General features: G+C 31.6%; 1 protein-coding gene across 1 annotated transcript in view; it reads right to left on the bottom strand.

Annotated features, from left to right (window-relative positions):
* The window catches only part of Myc, a 60,116-nt gene extending 33,076 nt beyond the window's left edge, over window positions 1-27,040 (bottom strand). The window contains exon 1 of the mRNA XM_065506639.1: window positions 26,897-27,040. The gene's annotated coding sequence lies outside the window, so the exon portion shown is untranslated. The remainder of the gene's footprint in view (window positions 1-26,896) is intronic.
* Window positions 27,041-27,668: the final 628 nt, after the last annotated feature.

The raw sequence follows: 27,668 nt of genomic DNA on the forward strand, positions 1-27,668 counted from the left end.
ATAAATTCATCACTCTTGATTAGAACTATATAAATAATATTTTTTGTAAATTGTAATAATAATTTCAATCAAATAAAAAATAATTAAAACTTTAGGTTTAATCGTTTTTTTATTAACATTTTGTATGTTATAATATAGCTTGGATTTAAAATTATTGGACCATCAACTTTATCTTATCAAAATATTGGCAAACACCACTCCTATTATTTTGAATACAGCTGTACATTATGATTTAGCATAGATATGGCGTTTCACGATCGCTTTTACAAGATCGAATTTATGACCGTAGGTATACCACAACAGTACCAGCATCAGTTTTTCATATTCCGAAGGGAGGCTACTTGGGTGGTCTGAAATAATATAAGCGGTACTTTGTTTTTTTGAAATTACATCCCAGCTTAGAGAAGCAGAATGAACATTAACAAATATTCAAGCAGAATGAGACATTAACAAATGTTTTAGCGATCCTATCGTCAGAATATTGATTTATCGAAAAGTCAGAGATTGACCAAACATTTAAGTCAATGATAGATAATATGTTTTATATAGTCTCTAAGTAATCAACTTCCTTGCATCTAGATCTGTGCTTTATCAAAAAGTAACCTCATCTGACCTATTAAAAATTTGTTCCCTGTCTTACTTGCAGTCCGCTCTGCTGTACCAGCATCGGTCACTAATATCCCAGTTCCACTTATGTGACTGTTCTATTCAATGGCAATTTAGATATCTATTGATGGTCATGAATACCTCTGGAAACATAATGGAAGAATCCGTAAGGAATTGGATTGGTTTTCTAAAGGACGGTTAGGATACGACAATATTTATTATATGTGTAAAAATTTATTAGAATAATTGACGGAAGATCTTTACTCATCTAATGAAACTTTTAAATAATGTGACTTCGAGTAAATAAACCCAATTTTCTGTATGAAATAAATAAATATGAAAATTTACCGCCATTTGTATTCAAGACCGTCAGTACGCACCTGTAGCTCTATTTAACCCCTTGTGGACGAAGGCTTTAAATCGTTGAAAAAGTTTTATTTTTTCAAAATATTGAAAATAAAGACTTCAGGAAGTTATTTACAAAATTTTAACTTTGTGGAGGATTTGCAAGGTACCCAAAGAGACCTGCAAGGATCCGAAAGGGACCTGGTACCATTTTTATGGAAATTTTATTAATATATTGATTAGTTTGATAATTTTTATAAAATGTTCTATTACAAGTCTATTTTATGGTATTTTATGAAACAGTATCTTCTGTCATTACAACATAAATAAAAACCACAATGAGAAAATGAAATAATTCACCGTTATTCTGGATAAGCGAGTTTGCCAATAGGCAAAAAAAATATATTATTCCAAAGCTGATAGTGTACTTCAAAGTACTTTTGGACAAAAAGGGTCAAAATATGTTTTGTTTTAATTTTGTAAGCTTATTATTGTTATGGTACTTATAAGTACCGTCGGTCGACAAAGGGTTAATGCTTGTATCGTAGTATTCCAATTTTGGTTTGTTTCATAATAAAGTAAAAATAAAATACGGTAGGTACATGATAGAGAACGATACTATTTATCATATTTCTATATGTACATCCTGCTCTCGAAGATCGCCCTATCTGGCTGTTAAGAAGTCGATATTTACCAACTAACTAGAAATGTGCATTTAGACTGTTTTGTGATTTTCGACTGAAAATTATTCCTATTTACCGGTGTGATACATACACTTGGGTTAGGCTAGAACCCAATATTGCTGAAGATTAACCTGGTTGCGGATGATCAAGAGATGCAAATCTGTAAAATCAGTTTCTTATTTCTAGTTTAAATTCGTTTTTTAAAGTTTGCATCAACTGCACTCAGCTTACAAATAGGTATACTACGTATTTTAAAATATTTTCATAAACATTTCATAGGCAATTTTGTTTTGCTCATGTTTCTAAAATGGGCCCTCACATCAATTGATGCTTAAGTATTGATGGCTGTATTTTATATTAAAATTGATGATTTTTTTCTTAGTAAAGTGTCAAAATGAGAATTAATAAAAATAACCAAAATACATTATTTCTTAATATTTACAAAAAGTAGTATTTTCAAATATTTCACTAATACTAAATTTTACAACCCATCACTAAAAGCACTCAAAATAACAAAATACACTCATTTAAATTCTTTACATCTCAAATAAAAACCTCTTTTTTTCTATCCTTCTCTCTCTTTTCATTACTGAGTGAGCAAAGCATGTTTTCCTCGCACTCACACAAACTACATATACATGTGAAATACCAACAATGCAAAAGTAAACATTCACTGAGAGAAATTATTATTTAAACCAGACAAAAAAAAGCTAATTTTCATGATACTTTATTTACTACAATTGATGAAATCTTCTACATGCGAACCAAACAAAAAGCTCAATTTTTACAAATTTATATGAAATACAAAAAATCTAATGGAACGAAATATTTGTTTTGTTGGCGTTGTATTGCAAAATTATATGAAATATTTAGGTACCTATCTGTAGATAGACTTTTGAAAGCTTTTTGGAGAATTTGTGAATTTCATGAATTAAAACAACAAATGAAAACAATGATTAAAATCACATTGATAGTAAACATTTGCAGTTGCATGTGATTTAATTAAATTGTAAAAAAAATATATATAAATAAACTTTAATGATTTGTTTACGTTTTGTTTTTGTATTCGTATAAGATTAGTTGTTGTTGTTGGGCATGAATTGCGCTTTAGGAGATAAATAAAAAATAGTAAACAGTATTTTTTGTTTTTGGTTTTGCTTGACTTTTTACTACCTAACTCTAGTGAGGCAAAGTAGTAGGTAGTCAAGTAGTAATAGCAAATAGGTACCTATTTGGTATGTTTTTTAATATAATAAAAATCAATTTCTAATAAGGCCTAAAATTTAGATAATTTTTAACTTTTTTCTTTGAAAATAAGATAGTTTTCATAATTTTTATGAAAATATGTCTAAAAAATATGTCTAAAAAATCCCAAAAATAGAAACGTTAAGATTATGTTCATTTGGATCGAGGCTAATATAGTGCATTAGAAAACAAATTGAGGCTACATTAAAAACTTGGATATAAAATTGGTTAAGTTTGGAAGGACCTGGGAAGGTCCCTGTTGGAAAAAGGGAGTCCGAAAGTCATTAAAAGTACCTATTATACATTTGTAAATTTCAATATGATCAACATTAAAGTCACATATTTTTAGATTCGGACAAATAGTGTTTTAAATTCCAGCTTTGGGATTTTAGAACACTTAGCCTAAATTCAATATATCTCGTACTTGTACTCTTTATTAGGGGAGCAAACGGGTAAAAACTGTATTTTGGTACTTTTTTGGCACCCTATGTATCTTTTAAACCAATAAACATATAAACAAATTTTAAATCGCATTATTTACTTATCAAAAAATAAAAAATATAAGTTTGGTACTTTTTGGAAATTCGAACCCTTAAGGGATAAAAATTGTCTTTATTTTTGGTACTTTTTCATAAAATATGTTTTTCTATAATTTGACATAGACATAGGTACGAATATTTTATTATGAACTCCCACCACGATGCAGATTTTTATTTGAATAAAATTTTACCACCACAATGGGGATAAAAAAGGTACCAAAAAGGGGATAAAATCGGGAGAATACATTTTATTTGAAATTATTAAGCCAATTTTGATAATTGTTTTAACATTCGCTCCTGGATTCATACAAAAATTAACTAACAGGATGTTATTTGGAACTCGAGTGAATAGGTGTATATTGGGCCAAATCCGGGTAAACATTTTGGTACTTTTTTTAAAACATATTTTTTCTTGGGCACACAGATTTCAATCGTTTGAGACATGTCTGTAGCATAAACAATTTTGGCAAAATGGAGTATTTTTAAATTTCAAGCTTTAGGGGTGTTCAAGGAGGAAAAGGGAAATTGGTACTTTTTTCCTAATGGTACTTTTTTAATATTTTAATTATTACACTTATAGATATTAAAGTTAGCTGATATGCATCTTAGTGAAGTTAGTGTTAGGAATAGGGTATAATATTTAGGTACCAAAATGTGTGAACTGAACTATAGGTACTTTTTTGTTCTTCTAATGGTACTTTTTTGATTTTTCTATAACAATGAACTTAGAAACATGAAATTAAGCATATATGATCCTAAGTGAGAATTGTAGGGGTAGACTTTTTGGTACTTTTTCTTTATTCGAATGGTACTTTTTTTAATTTTTTGTAATAATGGACATAGATATATGAAATTAGGCGTATATGGTCCCAAGTGAGTGAAAATTCAAAGGCATACTTCGTGGTACTTTTTCTTTATTCTCATGGGTACTTTTTTGAAATTCCTATAATAATGGACCTAGAGTTTCCAAAAAATCGAAGAATTTCAAAACCGCGGTTTCGGTTTTAAAAAATTAAAAACCGATCGGTTTCGGTTTTGTGATAATTTATTAAATATTAGGAATTATAGAAACAAAATTAGTTGATAATATAGGAAATGATATACAAATCTAAAATTCAAACTTGACGGGTTATGGTTTAGTGAATGCGAATTTAAAAGTGATAATCAATGGTACTATTCCTTATTGCAATGGTACTTTTTGAATATTTTATAATAATAACAAACCTAAAAATTTAAAATTAGGAACACATTTTGCATTTTCTATAATAATGGACCCAGAAATATGAAATTAGACATTTACAATTATATTCACAAAGTGAGACTTGAAGTACTATTTCTTTCTTCTAATTGGGGTGGCGAAGCGCACCGGGTCAGCTAGTTATTTTATTTTTTTTTTTGATCAAGTTACCTTTGAGAAGTGACGAGAAAAAAGTGAGTACTAAAATTATTAAATATTTTAAACAAAACCCAACATGATCCTATAAAAAGTTGGTCAAACAATCAAAGGTCCGCCGTCAAACTGATTCCAATGTTATTTAACAGTATCGGAAGAACCTGTCCATTGATAGAAAACCTGATTCAGTTAGAAGGAATGGTCCACATGTTGTTTCTAAAGCCAATAAATAGCAAGGATTTTCAAAAGAGCTCCCAACACATCCGTTAGGAAAGCAGTCCGATTAGCTCAGTACTCGGACTATTTGGTGCTAAAAGTTAAAGCCAATGCAGGTTTAAAAACATACAAGGCTCAAAAAGTTACTGACAGGATCACTGCTAAAAATTTAGAGGCCACAGACAGCACTGAAATTGAAGTTAAATTTTATAAAAGAATTTAATGGATGACCAAACGTATATTCTGGAAAGTTCGAAGCAGCTTCCGGATCAATATTTTTATGTTGCTGATGCTCGAGGAAATGTTGTAGAAAAGTTCAAGGCCCAAAAGCATACAATTTTCGCGAAAGTTCTTGGTTTGTTAAGCAATATGCAGTTGCGGCAAAAGAAGCCAAACATTTGTTACAAAGGGCTCTTTAAATAGCGGAATTTACATCAAGGAATGTTTACAAAAGAGGATGAATCCATTCATAAGACTTCTAAATGTGGCCACTTATTTTTGGCCTCCTGTCACTATGGTAGGCAAGGTCTTGAGTGGTACAAGAACAATAATGTGGTATTTGTACCAAGAGAGCTAAATCCTCCAAACTGCCTGGAGCCAAGGCCAGTGGAGAGATACTGAGCTTTTGTTAAAATATAATTGAAGAGCACAAAAACAGTGTCCAAAAGTGTGGTAGATTTTAAACTGAGATGTACTACCTGTTCGAACAAAGTGACAGAAAGCTTCATAAAAACCTGAATGGAAGGGTTTCCTGAAAAGGTTCATTGATTAGAACCATAGAAATAATAATTTGTGTAAGTTGTAATAATAATTTCAATCAAATAAAAACAAAAAATCAAATTAAGATTTATGTATGTATGTTACGATTTTTTCAATTTCACTCCTTAAGATACGGCATAGCCGAATATAATTTTCTTACTTGTTCATATTTCGAAATGTACTCTTTTGCTGGATTGGACTGAATATTAGAGACTGGGATTAAGAATGGATTTCATAAGTTAGTTTTGACAATTTTCATTAAGTAATGAGCGATAAAAAAAGAAGCATTCAAAATTATTGCCTGTTTATCGATATCGAAAGAAAAGTGAGTCGAAATAATTTAAAAGCTTTCTCAGTTAATTTCAAAATTTTCAAATTAAATTTCATAACAAATAGAAACAAATACATAGGTACATGTTTCAAAATGCACTTTTCTATACATAGCAAATTGGTTAAAGTTTATTTATTTACTTTTTGTTTTTGTATTTTTGCGATGACTACAATTTGTGAAATGTTTAGAACGAGATAGAATAACAAAACATGAAGAAGACGACAACACAACGAATAATGACCAAACACAAGAACCAAGAATTATTGTGAAATTCGCGCGGGTTTTTATTTAAAATTATACAAATTTATACACACCAGCAACAACCAACCATCATATCGAGTAAAAATAAATCAAAACAAAAGTAAAATAATTGTAAGAGTGTGTTTTGTATACAGACAAGCAAAAATATAATACTTGCTTTGCTAATGCAATTTTTCGGTGATTTTTTTTTAGAACTTTTTTTTTTTTTTTGCAAAAATTGCGAAAATGTTTTGATTTTTTTTTGTTGGTAGTAGTTGGTAGAAAAGAGCTGAGAAGTGAAAGAAGAACAAAAATAAAAAATAATAAACATTGGGCTCATGTAGAAAAAGCATGCCAGTGTAATATAATATTTTAATATAAACAAAACAAAGAAAAATGTAAACAAAGCAAAAAAATTACCAAAAAAAAAATATATATTTTTTTCGCAAGCCTATTAATTTATGTATGTTAAGGACCGCACTAACCGCTTGAAATGCCATAATTAAATTTAATAAAACAAATTTTGCCATTAATAATATTATTAATTGATAAATGAAAAAAAAATCCATTTAATGTTTTCAATATTTGGTAGGTATCTATGGAAAATTGTAATTTTTGTTGGTAAAATTTCAAAAGTATTATTCGTACCGTACCTATTCCAAAACTATTGCAGTCTAATGTAAGATTAAGTACAGTTTAAAATATTCTTTACATTTGAATTAAAAATTTGAAAACTGAATATGAATAATTTTTTATAAAGTTTTACTTCATATTACCACAATATTACAGTAAAAGAGTATGTACTTATTTTTATTAAATTTTGAACAATATTGAAAATTACATTTACCATCCCTGTTTCATTATCCATCTCTGACTCTCATACTCATTAAAATTGACAATTACATTTTAATTGTTTTAGCTTGTAGTTTTAGTTTGTTTTGTTTTAAACATGTCTGGCAGAATACAGAGCAAAAAAAAAAAAACAACAAAAAACAAACATCAAATATTTACCGTTAACTTTAGGCAACAATGTTGCATTTCATTATACACACATACATTTAGTGTTGTTGTTGTAAATCTCTCAGCAGAGAAAATGCAACAAAAAGGGAGTTGCCAACTTTTGCATATTCTTTCTAGTCTTCAGGGCTTTCTTTTCCCTTGCCATATCTTTTTTTTATAAAATAAACCCGTTTTTTGGGTTCTTTATAATACGACAACAAGGACCAGAACTACCCGCACTTTATTATCAAAAGCTTTTTTGTTTGGTAAAGAGACAAAAACGACAACAAAAAAAAGTGATTGTGATTGTTTAACAAGTTATCACAGGAACACTAGTACAAGAACAACAACAAAAACCCCTTTGGTTTTATAAAAAGGGTTCTAAAATTTAAATTTTGTATATGAAAAGGTCAATAGCCTTAAATGACCACCACAACACTCTAGTTTTTTGAAATGTGCAAAAACATTAAATAAATAAATGAAGTAACAAAAAACCAACTGTCTGTCTGTCTGGCAGTTTGAAATAAGGACAACTATGTTATCATATACATTCATATGTAAATTAGGGTGGCCCCAAATAAATTTTATAGATGTTTCCAACTCAAAATAAAAGTTAAATTCATTTCAATATAAAATGCCCTATATGAAATGATGGTGTAAGTCCAAATATATTCAAACTTTTGTAGATTTTTCCAAAAATTTAAAGTTTTTTAATCATATAATTTGAATGTAAATTTTTAATTAGGCTTAAGTTCATTTTTATTATAATTTATTTGTAATAATTCAAAGAATATCACTGAATACTAAAATTTTAGACAATTGGCAAATTGGAATGCATTTTCTACCCTGCCATTAAAATTTATCCACTTTTTCCGGAAATCCTCTCATTAAAGATTTTATAGTTGCTTCCGTTAAAACTTATAGAACACAGTACGATTTTAAGCGTGGTCCACTTACGCTTAACCCTCTAACCGGCAAGGCTGCCTTTAGGCGAGGTATGTTAAATGTATGTAATGCTGCTTTATTTACTTATTTCTCCCGTTATAACGGTAAATATGTGTAAAGAGACAAACAATTTACTTATTGTGATAAATATGAACGTGCACTTGTCTCTTGTTTTTTTTTATTCCAACGTATTTTTTTTTATTCAAACAATAATCTGGCATATTTTTTTACCTCAAAATAAAATTGGCCGGTTAGAGGGTTAAAATCATACTGTGTTCTTTAATTCGTTTTTTTACATGAGCCCAATATCTTTCCACTGGCCGAAGTTCTGGACTGTTGGGTGGATTTGCCTCCAGTGACATTATTGTTTGAATACTACTCAAGGGCCTTTTTCCATAGTGACATGATGCAAAATCGGGCCAGGGATATGAAGGCACTATATGCTGAACATTCCATCTATATTTCTGTAATTGTTGTTGTTTTTGTTGTAACAGTTAAGCTGTTGTTGCAAGTTCTTCCCTGGGTAAAAAACTTCCAGTTGATACAGCTGTTGCTGAGTTGACAATCTTTGGCCGAAGGCCGGCAATGCGAAAAAAACTTTTCTGAGCGAAGCCAGTTTTTAATACACTCCAGAGGAGAAAACTTTCGCGCCCGGCCGAAGGCCCACAATGCAAACCAACTTCTCTGAGCGAAGCCAATTGTTGATACACCCCATAGGAGGCAAAATGAACTCCTCTGGGGTGTATCAAAAACCGGCTTCGCTCAGAAAAGTTTTTTTGCATTGCGCATTCTGGGCCAAGTCGGTTTTTGATATGCGAAGACGGTTTCTTTTTTATTTTGGTTGGTGGTTTTGTTCCTTTGGTTGGGGAATTACTTCATTTAGGGTTTTAATTCATAATGAATTAAGCCCTTAATTGTGGGGTTTTAATTCATTTGTGGTTTGGGGACTTTGTTCATTGGGGACTTTGTTCGTAGCGCCCAAATTTTTCGCTCGTTCTTTTGCTTCTAAGTACTTTAACACATTTTGATCAAGAACTTTCTGAACTTTATTAGCTTTGGCTGTGCGCACAAAAGAATCAGAGCATTTAATTTTAAGAGATGCTTTTCTGATAGAAAAGTTCGGTGCTCTTCGAAAGAGTTGTTCGATAATATCTGTTGGATCTTTTTTTTTTTCTGTTCCAAATTTCCTTTCAATGTTCAGTCAGTCTTCTTTATACTGTTTAATGGCTTTGGAAACAATGTGCCAATGAACCTTCGGATCTTTTGCTAATTTTGTTTATCAGCATAAAATTTCCTTTGCTTAGAAAGCTAACGAAAGCATTCGTTACATTCAACATGTTTTAACGATTATTTTTTGCAATAACAGAAATTATTCTAAAAGGGTAGTTTTATTCATTTCCAACAAATTTTGCAGCAGTCTAATTTACATTTATTCTTATATACATATGTATTATATAACAACATGTTTTGGTAAATATGAGGGTATCGATTTGTGTATATTGATAATTTTTTTAGGGTTTGTTTTGATTTCCAAATTGACAACCTACCTCAAGTTGTATTTAATTGAACTTAACAAAAATATGTAGTAACTAATAAATTATTTTCAACTAAAAGCCACAAAATGGTTTCAGGTTGAAAAATATTGAATTAAGTCTTTTTACCATCTAAGAAACGTATGTATGTTGAAAGTGTAGATACTTTTTCGTATTGATTTTTCGCAATATTTTTGTTAACTGTTAATGATTAACAATAATATAACAGCGATGGAAAATTCAGTGCTTTTTTCAGTACTTTTTGACATTCAAACCTCAGGGATAAATTTTATTGATTAATGAATTCTCCGAATTTAAATTTAAAGACATATCCAATCTGTCAAAGCTTTTTTCTATTCGCGGAACACATCTGTAATACAAAGCTCGTCATAATTTTCCACCAATTTGTTAATTAACAAAGTTAACTTTTAAGATGTTCCAGTGCTTTGCAATCCTTAAATTATACCTTTTGGGCATTCAGATCTAATAAAAAAAATGTGTATATGGAAGGCTGACTTTCTGTGACCATAAACATTTAGAATTTAGGCATATTAGGAGAAACGGATCTTTAAAAAATACCAGGAGTATAAATTGGAGACACAACAAAAGAGCTAGCTCTGTTCCAATGGAATATGTAGAATATGCTCAGATGATATCGAACGTCTATATTGTAAGCTTTAAAGAATATTGTTATCGCAGTACACTGAAAATTGTAAAGCCTCAAAAGTTATTCATAAAAGGGGTCTCAATTCCACCTGCTGTAACTCTATTGGTAAGAATTCGGGACAACGAGCAGGCATAGTAAACTGGATTTACATCGGTTGTAAGGTCCATTATTACTCATGGTTGTATAGTTTGGTGGGAGGCAATGAGAAAAAGTAGTTTAGTTATTTTTTTTAACTTACTACCAATTGAGGAATATGTGGCAAGTGTCGCTGCTAGAAACTTGCTTAGATTCTTTGAGTCTTCTCTGGTAATACTGAAATGGGTAGGTCACACGAAAATTGTGTACGAGCTGGGTCTAATTGGACAGGCAAGCATCCCTACTAGGATTTTGAACCATAGGATAACGACTTTAGACTTCGGTATTTCATCTCCAATTGAGTTGCTTGAAGGGGGTGCAGTTTTCACTGATGGATCCAAAATGGAATATGGTACGAGACCCAGAGTTTATATAGTAGATGAGAACATAAGTGTCATACAGACTCCCAGACGAATGCAGCATCTTCCAAGCAAAGATCCTAACGATCTGGAAAGCAACAGACTTGATAACTGCACACGTCACAGCGGGGTCTGTAGAGAAAATGCCATATGGTACACTCGAGCATAGTGCTGAATTGTAAGAGGGCTCTAGAAGCATTAATACACAATCAGATTGTGTTGGGTACCAGGGCACTGTAGCTTACAGGGGAATGTGATATCATTTGAACTGACAAGACAGGGTTCGAATCTGGGAAGTTAAACATCCTACATGTCACTATTATAGATTGATCTTCGAAAGATTCCGGGACTCTACGAACCAATCTTGGTGTGGAAGGACGGATTTCAAGGTGTCCAGGGCTATTTGGTCAAAGTTGGATGCAAAGGCAACCAGCACACTAATTGAGTTGGATAGGAAAAGTCTCAGGTCTTCAGTAGGGTACTGTAACATACAGGGGAATGAGATAGCATTTGAACTGGCCAGACGGGGTTCGGATCTGGGAAGTTAAACCTCCTACATGTCACTAATATAGGTTTATCCTCAAAAAATTCCGAGACTTTACGAATCAATCCTGGTGTAGTAGGACGGATTGTAGGGTGTCCAGGGCTATTTGGCCAAAGTTAGATGCAAAGGCAACCAGCACACTAATTGGGTTGGATAGGAAAAGGGTCAGGTCTTTAGTAGGAGTAATAACCGTCAATTGGAACCTTCATTGGTAAATGGGATGTGGGCAGACAGGACTTCTGTAGAATATTGAGGAACTAGAAACAGTGGAACATATTTTGTGTAACTGTCCTAGACTATAGAGTCTCAGGAAAAAATAGCTAGGGGAAAGATTGTAGCTAGATATGATCTAGGAAATCTACTAGGTTTTATCAGGGGAATGCTGGCTATTTTTTTTCTTATTTCTTTCTTTGTACTGGGTTTTGCACTTTAATTACTTATATGGCATCTGACTGTTTTCTTTTTTCTCTCCAATTTCATTTCTTCTCTTTACATTAAGTTCACACCGAGTTATATTTCTTAATGGTATCACAATGGATCCTATATTTCTTCGAATGGAAGTGTACTTCTAAAGTACACTACCCTTCAAATCCAACTATCTAGAACGGCGTTTGCGTTACCAGGTAAAGTGTAGACTACTGGAAATCGATTTCTTTCATCTTTAAATCAAATTATATGCCCCTTAGGACTTAATTGAGATGGAGACAGCATGATCAGCTTAATATTAGAAGAACCAGACACTCATGTTCGAGATAACTAGGAATCATAATATTGAAGCTTTTGAGGTATTTACTGAGGGTTCAAGAGAATAAGAGTTTTCTGTGAGAATTTGGGGATTAAACATAGCTTTGGACTTAGGAACATATGCAACAGTTTACAATCAGATGTTTATGAGGTTGTTAGAATTAATATATGCTAGCAAAACTTGCCTCAAAAGATGGAAGGGTGACTAAACTGTACCTTTAAATTCAGGTTAACAATAAGGAAATTTTCAATCTCTGAGGTGTCATCGTCTTTTAACCTAACAAACTTTTACCAAGCACTCAGAGGAAATTGATTTAGTGTGACAACCGAATTTGTTGTTAATCGATGAATTTTTGACGCCCTCCGTAAACTTTTGAACTCGATTAGCTACAAATTATTTGAAATTTTAGATCCAACTCCGTCGGTCTTCACTAGAGTGAATTTCTAGGTATTCCAGAGGCAATTTCGATATTGAGAATCAAGAATCTTCTTTCCATTTAAAAAATTTTACAGAATTCAAAAGCACACATTATAGTTTCTGTTAATTTCATATTTTTCTAAACAACAATTTTTTTTCCTAGCAGCCGTAATAACAAATTTGCTGTATTTAATTGTTTATACTAGTATAAATTAACATTTTAAATTGTTAAATATTTGATAAACAAAACGTATGAATAATAAATGAAAACTTTATTTAACGTACAACTACCACCTGTGGTAGTAAAAATTAAACAAAACAAAAAATAGAAACAAAATAGAAAATTGTATAAAAAAAAGAATAATAATAAATTCAATTATTTACGCAGTTGCAGTACTCAATACTTGAACAAAACAAAAAAAAAACAACATAAATAATATTTTAAACATTTCAAATACAATTTATAATAATAAGAAAACTAAACATTTACTAAAACTGGGGGAGCAGAAAACTTACCACACGGGTAGACAATTGTTTTAAGTACTCACTCGTCTCTATTATTTCAAATAATGAAAACAAAGAGCAGAGCAGCCATTTGAAACGTCATAAGGAATTATAAGAAATTTTAGATTTTAACAAAATTATTGGTGTTAATAAATTATTAAAACTATTAAGGGTTCTTTTGTTGGAAAATTGTAAATTTACAGCATTCTTATCAAGCTTATTGTAGGAATATTTTTATTGTTTAAAATTATGGCAAATTTTGGAGCGTTTAGTCGATTTTTTGTTATAAATTTTTACACGCGTATTGCGCAATTGGTGAAATTTTATTGCGTTTTTCATGATTATGTTGCACTTGATATTTATTTTTATGCTTTTAGTGAGTTTTTTTCGTTATTACAAGTATTAAACGAGCCAAAAACATTTTATTTTTGTTGTCTAAATTTACAAAAAGAAATAAGTAAAAGTTTTAGATTTGCTGGTTTACGGCGAATTTAAAATGCCCTGCTTTAAGATAACACACTTAGAAAAAGGCAAAGAATAGCAATATCAAGGTAATGAAACTTTATTTATTCCTTCAGTCTTTTATTTTGAAATATTTGACATCTTGTTCAATATTTCAAAATACCGAATTACAGAGATGGCAACTTATTGAGTGAGTAGCAATTAACTTATTTCTTTAACTCAAGATCCAATTAGTCAACCACTTCTCTGAGTATTAGCTCTAATATACTAGATTTCTACAATACAAAGTTGACTTTGATTGAGACTTTGTGTTACAAATCTCTCATGGTAACTACAATATCCCCTCCCACATCTTAAGGTACCAGCTTGGTTAAATAAAGAAACCACGCGCTTTCAGTTTTATAATTTTTTTGATTTTCTTTTCTAAAAGCAGCTACACACATTTTGCGACAATTAGACATCTGTGTGTAAATGTGTATATTTAAAGGATTTAATTTATTTTTAAAAATTTTCTATTAAATTTAAACCGAATCTACACAAAAAAAAAAATCGAAATTTGTAGAAAAACGAAATTTTGTTTTTGTGCTTTCTCAAACTGACAATGAGTTAAATTGTTTTTATACATATGAACATTTTTCAAATCTTTCAAATGAATTGTTCTATTGTGAATCATATTTTAAGGGGACAGTGAGAAATTGTCTGTGAATTTTTTTTTTCAGTATCAATTTTTAAAGCAATTATTAAGGAATGTGGTTTTATAAAATTTGTTAAATTACTTTGTATTTGAAATAAATATTACTACAGGCTAAAGAATTTTCAAATAATATGGGATCTTTTTAAAATTAAACTGTGAGTCAAATGGATAACGATCTTTATTAAGATGTTAGATTATTAGATTAGGCAGCTATTTTCAGAAAGTGACTTGGTTGGGACCTTCAAAGTATTTCTTTATTATTAGTGGGACTGTTTTGTGCAGCCCTAAACTCATTCGTTTGAAGCCAATTACTTTGCTTGATGAGAGACCAAAATATATCCAAGGGCCATTAAGGCTCTTTCGTCCCAATTTTCTCCGCACGACGCCAATATTGGATAGTCACAAAGCACTTGCTCAAAGGTCTCATCGAGCATATCGGAAAATATGCACTGTTTTGTCTTAACAATACCTAAAGCAAAATTTTTATATTTGAGACCATAATGTACGATAAATATTAAAGTAAGTGTTTTCAACTTCCGATAGCAACCTTCGAGATCTATGTCTGGATTAGAGGTCTAATAAGTTAGCTCAATGTTGGCCGAATTCAGGTTCAATCCAAGTACGAATTCTTTCTCTGGCGTATCATAGCGGAATGCCAAATAAAAGTTAAGGTCATATGAGGACTCGCCTGGTACCCCTATGACCCAAACTATCAGCCCGTTCTGCTAGCTTAAGTTCATTTAAAGATGTAACACAGTTCATGACGACACCCCATCAACCTCATAAGAAGAAATGGTCCGACATCACAAGAATCCTAATGAACCTCCATCTCATTCTCAAACACTCAGTAGCCTAGATGAGTAGCACATTTTTGAACGTTAGGCCTACCAATACCGATAGCAGTGTCACTATTGATCAGTTTAGAACAACATTTGGTTGGCATTTGGATGCTGTCAAGCCTGATTTGATCACTGATCCATTTCATGTATAAGGACTCAAAAATTCCCGTTCAATACCCAAGTCAGTAACATACATTCTAACATACGAAACATACGTTCTAAAAAATCTGTGGAATTCTTATGTTCCCAACCAGGTCACCTTATTTTACCTCGGACTGTTGTTCCGGAAGCACTTCTATAAGCCTCATCTATTACCAAGATATGTAGGGACGAGATGCACTGGATAGCACACACAGCATAATTGAGGCTGGTCCTCATGGTTCAAAACAAGGTGTTAGGTTAGGTTCCATGGGCAGCCACTCGTCAAGCAGCTCCATTCAAAAGTGATCCCATTGTGATACCCAGCAGGGTACTTATAATTCTTCAGTTATCTCCGTGTTAAAAAAACCAGATTCCCTGTTGAAGGAGTAGATTTCTTTAAGATTCATACTTGATAGCGCATGGAAGCATGATAGGAATGGGATTCCAAGGATGCGTTCCCTCTGATTTGTTAGAGCAGGGCATTGGCAGAAAAAGTTAGATACAATCTCCTCCTCTTCTTCATTATGACAGTTTCTACAGTAGTCGTTGTACCGTAAGCCCAGTCTTCTAGCATGTGTCCCTATTATACAGTGTCCTTTAATAAAGGAGACAATTAGCCTTATTTGCTCACGACGAAATTCTATAAGTAGATTCGTCCTGCTGGTAGCACAGAAAGGTTCATTGATCCACCTGTTTTGTGCAGAGTATTAGATGAAATCAAAAATAAGATCAGCTTTCCATTCTATAATTTTAAATCCTTAACCAAATCATAACGATGAAGGCATCTGACTTCCATTTCCAAAAGATCGTCCGTTCTTGAAAAAATAAGTCACCTAACAACACAAATTATCGATCAACTAGGGCTGTCTTCTCCTTCCACATAACATCTACAAAAGTCATTAAAAGGAATATTGAATCTCATAGAATACATCCAGTTAAAACTAGTTATTAACAGGTCACAAGACCAATTGCACCACACATGTGCTGTCATCTTGTTTGCGTACAAGTTTGGAAGACGAGAGCATAACACCAATCTAAACAATCTTCTATACTATTAGTGAAACCAAACCCCTACAATGTACTTGAAACAAGGTGTTCTGATATCTAATATAGTAAAACCGCTGAAAACATTTCAGAAGCCCAGCATACCCAAGTCAGATTAGATGTCATGGATACCCAGAGACATCAAGAGAATTCATGGGTGTCTGACTGTCGGTATAGATTCAAATATCCAACTAGTTTGGTAAAGGAGTATCGCCGATAAAACCTTAATTAACATGAAGTCCTCTTTAAGAACTTGTCCTAGTTTGTGTATTTTGCTTTTGTAATATTAAATTAATGTGAAGGGTAGCTTTTTATCTAGGAGGATGAAGTCAACCTAACACTTATTAAGCATCAGAATAACAGTACGAGGGACAAGGGAAATGGTAAAGATATCTGGATCAAAACTACTACAGAATCCCTCCGCTTCGACGGATTTTGCACTTAAAGAAACGCAGCGAGACATTCCATTAGAATGAGGGTGGTGCAGATTAATACGTTAAGTCCATACATCTATAATTGCTGATAATCCACAATACCACAAAGGACTAAAATACTGGAAAGACTAATTGATGCCTATGTCAGAAACATTCTTGATCCAGTTAACTTCAGCAGAGCATAACGCACATTGAAAAGGAAGGTTTTAAACAACATCGAAACATCGGAAACCTAACTGACCCGAGGGTATACCAAAGAATAACGAAGTGGGCGGAGAATATGCTGAAGGAGTGGAACAAGGAAAGTTGTGACTAGTGGCACACAACAAGGAGTAGTTATATCTAAACATTTGTGAAATTTGTTTTAATAAAATCTGAATAACAAGTTAATCGCATGTGCTGATGATATTGTGTTACGATTATAGAACAATTTCATCCTCGATCCAGGCAATTTCAGAATGACACAATACGCATTGAAAAGGAAGGTTAAAAGGCTTTAAACAATATGAATACATTCTTAATAGTCGGAAACCTAACTGACCAAAGGAAAGTTGTGACTTTCCTCTCAGCATATGATTATGTTGTGCTGAAAATGTTCTCAAATCGTACTAAAAACATGCGTCAATAAAAATGGTCTGGGAGTCAACCGAGCGAAGAACGAATTATTACTTTTTACCAGAAGATATAAAAATCACCAATCTAAGACCACCAAGGTGGGGTGGTACCATTGTGGAATTTTCAAGAGAAGCCAAACACCATGTCGTAATTTAGAACTCTAAATTAGTGGAATTTACTAGTAGAAAAACAATTGGAAAGTGATGGGGTCTCTAACCTTATAGTTTATACTGGATGTACAGGGTGATCATAAGACCTAATCTGACATATGATCTTTATTGGAGAGCGATATACAATAAAATACGCCTCTCCATTCTGTATAAGGTATAGAAAGTAGACTGTCTTGATATTATTGACTTGATGAGTTGCACCCCTCAAACCAATGTGGAAACAGACCAATATATACATTAAATATTTTATTGGTAAGTCGAGACTAAAAGTCAGACGTACACGACTGTTCTATCTCCATTTTATGATACCTATACCGACCTTTGATAGGGTTTTTAGGAACAGCATACCGACATGGGATGATTGGGCTACAAACTACGCTACACGATCAGACTCTTCACTGACGAGCATTGACGCGGGAATTTTCTCAAATAAACTTGGCCTACCGATTTCTCTCGTATTACCCTATACCTTTTTCCAGCTATCTAAACGAAGAAGTTCGAACTTTAGATTTAGCACAACGACAATGCACAAATGAATTTATAAGTGACTAAATATCTAACAAATAGAATGACTTAATCTGTTTTTTTAATTGTTAATGACTTTTTTAAACAAACAAACAAAAAAAAAACAGAAAACTTCAGCTTTGAAATTCAACAAATATAAAAAGTAAACAAATAAAAAAGTTTAAAAGTTGCAATGTACATGTACAATTTGTTGTTAATAACTTAATTTAAAAAGCAAATAAAACAAAAACATAAAAAACAACAAATTGCTATCAACTGCAAAAAAAAAAGAAAAGAGTACATACTATAAAACAAATAAAATAGCAAACAAAACAATAACAAAAATTACTTAAAAAGCATTTACACTGACCCAAAATTACAAAACATTGCAACATTCTAGGATTTCGAAAATGTCACAATTTAAGGGAATTTGGTGTGTCCTGTTAGTTATTGCAGATTTTCAATTGAGATTTTGTTTACAAAGATAATATCAATTGAGTAATTTAGTTGTTTTAACTAAAATTTGTAATTACAATCATCATTTAGATTTATAAATTCTGTTTTCTGGAGAAAAATATTGCACTTTTTCTGCCCATTTTTCTGCAAAATTGTATTTTTTGACTATAATGTTCTGTCATTGCCGTAAACATTTTTGGAATACGGCAATATTTTGCGAATATCTATTTGAATTTAATTTAAATTTCCAATCAACAATTATGCAATTTTAAAATAATTTTCCTTATTTCGAAAATATTAAATGTGATCGATCTAGAATATAATTTATTTTTCAAAAAAGAGGCACCTTTTTTAAAGAATATAATGACGTTTTCTTTGGAAAAATTTAAGGATTTTTTCTACTACATTAGTTTGACTGTAGCATCCAGTTCTAACTTTAACAAAATGAATATTCCCAAATCGTGGGTTTGATTTGGGAATATAAATTCGCTGTTCAGTTCGTTGTTAGAGTGAACACTGCAAATATTCAATAAGAAGACAAAAAGGAGGGAGAAACAACCGTAAGTGTTGCATAAGTACTATAAATAATAAATAATTTGTTTTGTAAAAACAAAACACAAAAAACAGCAACAATAAAATGTAAACAAAACTCTGGAAGAAGTAGAAGAGAAATCAACAACAACAACGGCAAAAATTAAAACAAATGACATGCAAAAAACTATTTACAGGCAGACAGACAGTCGAGAGGGAGGATAACAAATAAACACAACACAAAATATGTATTTGCAATGCGGAATAGCAAATAATTTGTGTTGTCTAAACAAAAAATTATTTAAAATTCTTCTACTGGAATTTAAAATTAAGAATTGTAAATATAAATAAAAATTTAGTTATTTTCTTGCGCCAAAAAAAAAACTTTGTCAATTTCAATTAATATTGAAATACTACAAAAACAAAAAAAAAAACTGCATAAACCTTGTTGTAGTTTTGTAATTCTATTAGAATTATTGAAGGCTTGTTTACTATTTTAGCAATAAGTTTTTGTTTTTTTTTTGTAAATATGGCAACCTTGTTCTTAATAAATACAACAAGACAAGTGAATGAGTGAATGAATGAGTAGTGAGTGCATCTGGCATGTTCGCATTGTTTACAATTATTTATTTTTACGTTCACACACAATGTTTTACTTTACAATGTAATTAGAAAACTACACCAATGTAAATATTTACAGGCATACAAAAATAGCCTAGCTGGGAGGACTACAGTCGGTAAGGATAGTTATTGGAATAAGAAAGCATTTTAATATTTTTATTAAAATTTTCTTGAGGGGGCTTAAATTATCTAAGAAATAATACAGGTTTAGAACTTTTGTTACATTTTTGGATTCCAGAATAAAAAAGTCACCAAGTCCAATTGCATTGATTTCTTAAAGGGATTTTGTCCAAATCTCAACGAAGTATCATGGGAATCATTCAAATGTGTTTCTTATTAAGTCACTGATACCAAATCACCATGTCAAGTTATACGATTGAGCCGTTTTTCCAAATGATAAAACTTAACTATGAAAATGAGTGTTCGCTAGTGGATGGCAATCATAATGCAAGACTTTTTCGTGTGTGCTTTTCTGAAGTTACAGGTATATGCCAATAAGCACCAATCAACCTATGCCTTCGAAATCAACTTAGTCCAAGCCAAACTCCAACATTAAATGAACTCATGGAATCAGCTCTTAATGATGCTATCATTTCCAAAATAGAACGATCCGGAGTTCAATCCGCCGAATTCCGAATAGAAACAATTTACCAGTAGATATAATATTCCAAAAATTATACCACCCCAGTTGTATGGTGTTACACTTAAGTAATTTCGGAGTTCAAGATCTCGTGGAAACGAAATACCGATAATTCAATACGAAAGACCTTAAGTGCCTTCTACTCCTGTAAGAAGACGTTTGTAAGGAGATGGATGTAGTTATCAAACTTCACAAAGAGCACTTAGCTTTTGTCAGCAATCATAAACTGTCCTGGAATTTGAATAACCAAGCGAGGGCATAAAAGGTAGCAAATGCCATTTATACAATGCAGAAGGACCACAGGGAGGACCTGAGATGTCAATACAAGAAACGACATGGTGATTAAGCCCATACTATTGTATGGTGCACTTGCTTGGTGTATGTCACTAAGCGCGCTTTATCTTCTATGGCCCTGAATTTGGCTGTCCGGCTCAGTTTGTGGGGGAATTGAAGTCTGGGAATATCAGTCATGCGAATATTCGGGGATTCCTGCGAATATTGACTATTGCACACCCAATCCCTTCTAATCCATTGACAGACGTTTTTCTGTTTCGATGACTAGCGGATCACTTTTAATATGGGACATGTTCGAGATCTATACAGATACATAGTTCCAAAATCTTCTGCTGTGGTGAGTGATGTAATTTATATCCCCCGTTTGCAGTGATATCCAGGCTCAGATTTCGGGCGTCAAGAGGGCAGTACACTGGATGAGGTAGCTACAGAATAGGCGGTAAGAATATCCGGATTTGTAAACTTACAATTAAATCTCTCTGGTATCTATACGATGTCTATATTTGTATATAAATGCCAGGCATCTCTTAACGATATGACGAGACATTTGAACCATGTGACATATTGATATACGTGGCAATAATATCTGGGATGAACTAGTCAAACCTGGCTCTCGACTGCAAGAGGAGGAAATCGACTATCGTTCAAATCGAAATTTCAATGAATCAGCTCAGAGCAGCTGGTCTACATTAACTAAATATATGCTTGATATTTAAATTTACATGGCCTGCCAAAAGTTGGCGTCACTAATGGAGCTCTCAAGGAATCGGCTAAGAGTTTTGGTAGCCGTGTTGAAGGGACACTGTTTGATAAGTGATGGATTTAGTCGTGCTTCTAAAGATTTCTGCAGATGTTCTCCTGATGAGAACGAGGTGGCGACTGTGGTTTAGCTGCCTGTCTTTGCGCGCTCTAACGGGGACTAGGACTGAGACATTGGGAAGTCCATTCCTCTACGAACTAACAGATCTATCGAGGGCTGATAGATTCGTCCGGTACCGATCCTGCAGACATGGGCATGTTAAGGTCTTGATTGGAGGACCGGCATATAATAGTTTTAGGGTATCAATTCGTTGCTTTACAACCTAACCTTGGTATTGTAGTATCACTTAATAATACACCTGCGAAGCGAACTTGGGAGATTAGTTTGGACATGGCGACCATTTGTATATACACACAGTTACTAAAGTATACGTACGATTTACTTTTTGGGACTTTTTTTAAAAATCAATATATTCAAAAATACAAGGCCTGTCTCATTCATTCATTAACTCACTCACTCATGACTGATGAGTCAGTGAATGTGTGAGTGAGTGAATGAATGATTGAGTCAGGCCTTGTATTTTTAAATATATAGACTTTTAAAAAAAGGCCCAAAAAGTCGATCGTATGTATACTTGAGTAACTGTGTGTACATGAACCGTCTTGTAGAATAATGGGTTTTATACCCACCATCATGATTTTGTCATTCCGTTTATCGTAGACCCAAAAAAGTATATGTATTCTGGGTTGTCATTAAATTCTAAGACGATCTAGCTAAGTCCGTACGTCTGTTGAAAGAAAATGTAAGGAGATAGCTGGCTGACATTTTCCACAAATACTCTCTAATGGTAAGGTTTCTTTGGTATTGAAAATGGGCAATATAGCTTCATGATGTCATCTAGCCCCAAAATTTCCCGGAAAACTGTTTGAGCAGTAATAATTATGTTGACTATGCGGCAAACCTGATACAATTTTGGTTCTAAGTATCTTGAAATCAGCCAATATTTGTTCCTAGTCCTCATACAAGGTCCCCCTTAGAAAATCACTTGAACATTCATAATTGTCTTATAATATCGTGATGAAATTGGACACAAACAAGTTATATATGAACCTAAATCTTTCTACAACTTTTGTGAGGATCGGTTCATAATGGACCCTATATAATATATAATGAAATTAACATAAATTTCAACATAAGTCATTTAAAGTTGTAAGCAATTAATCGCTGTATTAAATTCTGTACAGTTCGTACCATAAATGATTCAAGCCTCCATAGAAAACCCAAACTACACAGACGAATAAAGCACTCTTACTTCTTAAACATGAGAATTGGCAAAAATATTATCAATGAATTCAATTATGTGATTAATTTTAAACCAAACAGGTTCGAACAGCTTCCTCTACCCTCCAGGAAATTTGCCTTTTCAATTTGAAATTGATAAAGTGACAACAACATTTCAACATGACATTTAAGATTGTAGGGTACAAAATTCATTGATAAGATCACAAAAAAATATGAAATTCTATTGTGCAAATTTAAACAAATATTAAAAATAATAATAATAATAATAATTTTTATTTCAATCTAATTTGCGAGTAACAAAATATTTGTTAAATAAATGTTTAACAAAAATGTTGAGTGAAAAGGACATAGAAAACCAACAAAAACAACAACAACTGATGATGTGCTGAATACTGACTACGAAGTTACAGTCGAGTGAATGTATGAGTGGCTGCATGAATTGGTTGTATGGTGAGTGGGTGTCTGAATGAGTGTGAGACTAAGGTCTACTAATTACGTTATAACATCTTGTTAAATAAATTAATGGTACTGCAGTGCAAAAATTTTACTCATACTCACATCTATGTAGGTATGTATGTAGTTTCGCAAACACACACAATTTTCTGAAAGATAAATAATAATTGTTTACTTTTTTTTCCTTGGTTGTTGTTTGGTTTCTTTTTTTGGTTATTGTAAAATTTATTTACTGCTATACAGACAGATGAACAAAGTGTATCATCATATAGAGAGTAGGGTTTGCCATGCAGGAAATTGGCAAAACTGGACAACGTCTGGGGCCAAAAAATAATGTTTTCTACAGAAAATGCTCTGAAGGTAATGAAATGGGTTTATAATTCCCGTTTCAGCCGGATTTGTAGGACTAAGTTTTATTTGCTTATAGCACTATTTCAATATTGTTTAAATATCATTACAAATTTCGTCTATATCCAACAAAAATTAGAAGGCCCCGTAGTGATCTTGATATTTTATATACATTTTATTGAATCTAACTATCTTTAAATGTAACATTTCTTCTTTATTTTCATTTCCCCCCAAATTTTCCATCCATCATAAATAATAATAAAAAACTGTATCGCGAACCCTATATCAGAATCCCAATATAATTAGACATTGCATTCTGTTCTATAGTATAGACGAAATTTGCACGTCTGGTTGCGACGACGACGTCTACGTCATTTTAATTTTCATGTTTCTTTGTATTTTTTTGTTTGTTGTTGTTGTTGCTTCTACTCTAGAGTCTATAATATTTTTTGACGTTAATTAAGTTTCATGTGTTGTAGGTTAAGGTTTATTTTTGTTTTTTTTTATTTTGCACAATTTTATTTTTGTTCTGTTTGCCCATCTATTTTTTGCATGTGTGGTTTGTGATTGTTTATTTTGGTACTTTCGAAATTAGAAACCCAGCAGAATAGTGTTTTTTTTTTTTTTTTTTTTTTTTTTTTTTAATTGATGAAAGGTACTTTTTATTTTAAACAATATTTTGTTGCAGTGTTTATATTTTAGTAAAGGGGTTGGTCTGCTAACCAAAAATTGCATATTTTTAGGAAACCTTTATTTCGGTTACCCGATTGGATTAAACTGGTTTAACCGACAATGAAAGGAGTTATTAGAAGTGGCAATAATATATTTCTATATAAAACTAGTGCTCCACATTCTTATATAAAATACCAGTATTTGTAAAAAAAAAATATTTTTTTACGCTGGAAAATATTAATAGGTCAAAATAAATTCTTTTTTAATTCGAAATATATTTGTGTTGACAATTGTTTTTTATATTTTTCTTCCACCTGTTTACGGTTATTTTTGGATCAAAATCATCCCAATTGACACGATTTCCCTGAATTTTTCAATATTCTCTTCACAATTACTAAGTTAAATCAATATTCCGTCCTATTTTGTTCGATATTTTTAAACTGTTTATTAAACTTTCAGCCTTTAATGGACCGACATGTATGTCCATGAGTTGTCTGGGGGTTTCGGAATACCTATTTCAAGCAATATACGTATATACGGTCGGAAGGTCATCAATAAGTAAATAGTCTTTCGTTCAGAAAATGTTTGAATTATTTATTGAACTAAATTTGAGTTTAATTCACTAAAATCTTCAGATTTAAAAAAAATATCAACAATTCATTCCCTAAAGCCTGCGTTCAAGGCCTTTAATTTGAGTAGAATTCATTCATATTGGAATTAATTTATAACAGAATTCATTCAACATTTGATAATTCATATCTAATCCTAATTGAATTAAAATATTGTTACGAAATTGTACTTGAATTCAAATATAACGATTTTAAGGGCTGATTTAAAAGTAACATAATGCTTTCAAATAACAGTGCTGTAATAGCAAACTGTAACATATCTGTGGACATTATTAAATAAAAGCTTTCAGTTGACCATTGATCGTAAGTTGGCAACGCTGTTTGAATTCGAATATTCAGTTAAAGAACATTGTAGAAAGTACACCACAGATGGCGTAAGTATTAACATTGGTAGGCAAAAAGAGGCATTTAATTTGTGTGCTCTTTTGGGTAAAAAATATAATATCCACAACAACATCTAGAAACTGAATGAATTGTGTGTATTTTTACGCTCTTTTGTTCACATTCGGGTTGTTTGACGAAAATCATCGTAACCTGAACAATATGAATGCCTATCATGGATCTAGAATATTCGAACTTTGACAGTTAAAGTGCAATCTAGAGTGCAGATGGCAGTGTTATAAATAGTGGCAGAGGTTGCAGTCGTGTTTATCAGAGACGTTTTTCGAATAAACATCAACTGAGTGCCTTAAAGTGTGTTGTGTTCTTCAAGTAAATTCGTGTACATTATAAATTGTATTTATTTCTGCGTATTTCTGCGAATTTGCAAACGTGTATAAAAACATTGAGTGACTATTTAATTCTGTTGTTGTACATTTTTAAATAAATAAAGAGTTGTTACAATTTTTAAACTACTAAACGGCTTTTATTTGCAATCAAAAGTATCCGGTTTATTTAAAGGAAATAAAACAACATTTTCAAAAGGTTAAAACGTAACAATATTATTTCTTCATTCAGTTTTGTTTTGCTTTACTTCGGTTACAAAATTAATTTCAAAAGAATTTTTTGTAATAGATATGAATTGAAGAAAAATTTAATCATTCAATAAATTTGATCAAGCTATTTTGTTATGGATTTCAATTGCAGAAAACATGAATAATTCCATAAGGAATGAATTCTGTACGGAATGTATTCTCAAAGGAATGAATTCAATATGTTTGAAGTACTAAGGAATTAAAACCACGAATAAATTGCTGATGAATGCATTAATGGAATTTTAAAGTGATATAATTTAATTTGATTTTGAAAATTTAAATAGGAAATTATTTGTTCCAACCTTTGGCTGGAGATTTAAGTTTTTCTAAATATTGTGACGATCATTAAGTAGTACAACAGGCCAAAAATTTGATAACGTAAACAGTTTTTATTTCTTAACGATTTCTTTTGCTGGATTAAGAAAAATTCAAAATATTGACCTATATGACCAGATCTTACAAAATTATTCGACTTAAAAGTTGGTTTTACAGAATAATTTCAAAGTATTTAAAACAAATTTGTGTGACTGCTCAAACCGTATTTCGACATTTGTAAGGGGGCTAGGTGAAATCATGGACCGATATTGCTCATTTTAAATACCAAACAAGAGTGTATTTTCAACATACGGAGGGACATAGCTAGATCGTCTTAGGATTTCATAACGACCCAGACTATATATACTTTTGTGAGTCTGCGATGAATATTTCGATGTGTTACAAACGGAATGACAAAATCAATATACCCCCATCTTTTTGATGGTTGGTTTTTTAGTTCTTTCTGGTTAAAATTTGTTGGACGTCGTGATTCACTACTTTACACGTATTTTTAACAATTTAATGTTGTTGACAAATATTTTTCTAACCTTTTTTAAAATTTAAAATCTCAATTTTAGCCAATGTTCCGTCATGCCGAAGGTTTTTTTAAATAATTCACAGTTCTGATAATAAAAAACATATTCGACATTCGAGAAAACTTGTTGCCAAACATTTACATTGTTAATTTTTGGCAGTATTCAAGGCAGATAAATCTGTTGGTCCCCAAAACCTAAGCTTTAAATTAAATAAAATATAGTTTTTATATTTTTTAATGAAATGCAATAATAACTTACCATTTAAATAGTAGTTTAGTTGCTCTGTGCCGGATAGTTGGAAGGAGTTTAAAGCAGCCATTGGAGAGTTTTAAGAAGTAGAGATTCATACAGAATTTTTAAAATACATTTTAATCAAGATTTTTGTTAAATTTACTATAAACAATATTTTTAAATTCAACTTTATTTGAGGGATAATTTATTTTTTAATTTTACATTAAATATTTAATTGATTTCACATTTTTTTTTAATGATTTTATAAAATATTTTGAGATTTTATTCATCATATTAAATTATTATTAAATTTACACAAACACTTTTTTAAATAATTTGCAAACATTTTTTATTTTTTAAATTAAGTACATTCTTTTTTTTTATAATAAACAGACTTTTATATAATTTTTTAAAATAAATGCAATGATTCTTATATTTTAATAAAACTTGAAAGGATATTCACAAAATTGTTTATAATTTAGTTATACACTGATTCACGTAGGGTGAGATTAATAGATATAAAGCTGGTGAGATGCATCTGGAAGAAAAGGAAAATAAAAATCAATTAAAAAAACTAAATTAATAAAAATAATGCAGTTCTACAAAGATGTTAATGCCGAAAAAAACTAAAACTATATTCGATACGCTGTTTCTAACTGTATATTTATTTTTTAAAGCAAAAAAACGATTTTACAATATTTTATTCAATTATTTTACAGGTTAGAAGCTCCTTTTTCTGCCATCATATGTTTATCCCAGCTATATATCTTCTAATACTTTTAAATCTTGATGAAAACGT

This window comes from Calliphora vicina, chromosome 4 (genome assembly GCF_958450345.1).
Source record: "Calliphora vicina chromosome 4, idCalVici1.1, whole genome shotgun sequence".
NCBI lineage: Eukaryota > Metazoa > Arthropoda > Insecta > Diptera > Calliphoridae > Calliphora > Calliphora vicina.